The sequence below is a fragment of the Crotalus tigris genome, unplaced genomic scaffold (assembly GCF_016545835.1).
Source record: "Crotalus tigris isolate CLP2741 ecotype Arizona unplaced genomic scaffold, ASM1654583v1 scf7180000021238.38616, whole genome shotgun sequence".
In the NCBI taxonomy this organism is placed as follows: domain Eukaryota; kingdom Metazoa; phylum Chordata; class Lepidosauria; order Squamata; family Viperidae; genus Crotalus; species Crotalus tigris.
In genome coordinates, this window is record NW_024098415.1 from 15,001 (window position 1) to 17,748 (window position 2,748).

A 2,748-nucleotide genomic window follows, 5' to 3' on the forward strand; every position below is an offset into this window, starting at 1 on the left:
CTAGAAGCACGAAGCCAAAAACACCAGCCTGAAGATGATGAATGAGACTTCGTCGAAACGTCGCCAAGACACTTCCAATTTGAAGCAGGAGAAAACCCGAATAACCAAAGACCTACATATAAATATCGCCAAGACACTTCCAATTTTACGTGGGAGAAAACCCGAATAACCAAAGACCTACATACAAACACCCACGAAAACCTCAGAAAATATGTGTATGTGTGTGTGTGTGTGTGTGTGTGTGTGTGTGTGTGTGTGTGTGTGTCTTTGGTTATTCAGGTTTTCTCCCGCGTCAAATTGGAAGTGTCTTGGCGACGTTTCGACGAAGTCTCATTCATCATCTTCAGGCTGGTGTTTTTGGCTTCATGCTTCTAGGAGCAATACTCATTGCTCCTAGAAGCATGAAGCTGAAAACACCAGCCTGAAGATGACGAATGAGACTTCATCGAAATGTTACCAAGAAACTTCCAATTTGACGTGGGAGAAAACCCAAATAACCAAAGACCTACATATAAACACCCGCAAAAACCTCAGAAAACAAATTTCTGGAGGTCAGCTGTTCCACTGCTTGTTTGTCCTCACTGTTAGGAAGTTTCTCCTTAATTCCAGGTTGCTTCTCTCTTTGGTCAGTTTCCAACCATTGTTTCTTCTCCTGCCTTCTGATGCTTTGGTGAATAACGTGACCCCCTCTTCTTTGTGGCAGATACTGGAAGACTGCTATCATGTCTCTCCTGTTTCTTCTTTTTTTTAGACTAGCCAAACCCAAGTCCCGCAACTGTTCTTTGTATGTTTTAGTCTCCAGCCCTTGGATCATTTTAGTTTCTCTTCTCTGAACTTTTTCCAAAGTCTCAACATCTTTTTTGTACTATGGTGACCAAAATTGGTTGCAGTACAAACAAAAAGATGTTGAGACCTTGGGAAAAGTGCATAAAAGAGCAACTAAGATGATCCAAGGCCTGGAGACTAAAACATACAAAGAACTGCTTCAGGACTTGGGTGCTGGACTGAGCATAACTGGATCCCTTCAGGATCTGTAAGTCTGTTCCGAGGATCAGAAGAGTATTGTATAAAAGTACATGAATGTGATCAGGACGAGAATGTCAGATAACAGCCCCAAATTTCTGTTGTTAAGCGAGACTTTTGTTAAGGGAGTTTCACCCCATTTTACGACCTTGCCTCAGTTGTTACGTGAATGACTGGATGAGTTACTAACATGGTTGTTAAGTGAAGCTGGCTTCCCCACGGACTTTGCTTGTCGGAAGGTTGCAAAAATGGAATCACATAACCCTGGGACGCTGCGACGGTCATAAGTATGAACCGGTTGCCAAAGAAAGAAAGAAAGAGAAGGAGGGAGGAGGAGGATGGAAATGAAAGGATGAATAAGAAGGGAAAGGAAGGGTGAAGAAGGGAAGGGAAGGGAAGGAAAGGAAAGGATGAAGAAGGAAAGGAAAGGAAAGAAGGAAAGGATGAAAAAAGGAAGCGTAGGGAAGGGAAGTAAAGGAAAGAAAGAAAGGAAAGGAAAGGAAAGGGAGGAAGAAAAAATGAAATGAAATGAGGAAAGGAAAGGAAAGGAAGAAGAAGGGAAGGGTGAAGAAGGGAAGAGAAGGAAAGAAGGAAAGGATGAAAAAGAGAGGAAGGGAAGGGAATGAAAAGAAAGGAAAGGAAAACAAAGGAAAGAAAAGGTGAAGGGAAGGGAAGGGAAGGAAAGGAAAGGATGAAGAAGGAAAGGAAAGGAAAGAAGGAAAGGATGAAAAAAGGAAGCGTAGGGAAGGGAAGTAAAGGAAAGAAAGAAAGGAAAGGAAAGGAAAGGGAGGAAGAAAAAATGAAATGAAATGAGGAAAGGAAAGGAAAGGAAGAAGAAGGGAAGGGTGAAGAAGGGAAGAGAAGGAAAGAAGGAAAGGATGAAAAAGAGAGGAAGGGAAGGGAATGAAAAGAAAGGAAAGGAAAACAAAGGAAAGAAAAGGAAAGGAAAGGAAAGGAAAGGAGGAAAGGATGAAAAAGAGGAAGGGAAGGAAAGGAAAGAAAGGAAAAGAAAGGAAAGGAAAGGAGGAAAGGATGAAAAAGAGGAAGGGAAGGAAAGGAAAGAAAGGAAAAGAAAGGAAAGAAAGGAAAAGAAAGGAAAGGAAAGGAAAGGAAAGGAAAGGGACAGCAACGAAATGGAAAACCACCTCCAATAATAAGATAGTATGAAAACAGCTTTGCTTTGCTTAGACCTGTATTTCTCAACCTTTAGTAGCTTTAAGATGTCTGGGCTTCAGCTCCCAGAATTCTCCCGTGCTAGTTGCAAATTCCGAGAGTTGAAGCCCAGCCACCTTAAAAGTGCCGAATAGCCTTTCATTGGATCAAGGACCATGCATGGTGAGCTTCTAAATTTGGCCTCTCGAACACCCTTGTTCTTTTTGGTTCACAAATCCTAAGAAATCCCCTGGAAACTGTGCTCAGGGGGTGCAGAGAGGCACAAATGGCTAGTGGGCTGCTCTTGGCACAACAACACACAGACACACACAGACACACACACACAGACACACACACACAGACACACACACACACATTGTGTGGGCCAGCAATAAAAATTTCCACCCTGGCAAAATTCTGTTGAGGTGATGGTGATAGGAAGAGGTCAATTTGCAGCCCCTGGAGACACCTAGTGGCCACATTGTGCCATTGCTAATCGATGCGTAATCATAACACGTAATATGGGGAAGGATTTTATTTCTCTGCTCTGTTGATTGAAGATGCTTCCTTTAA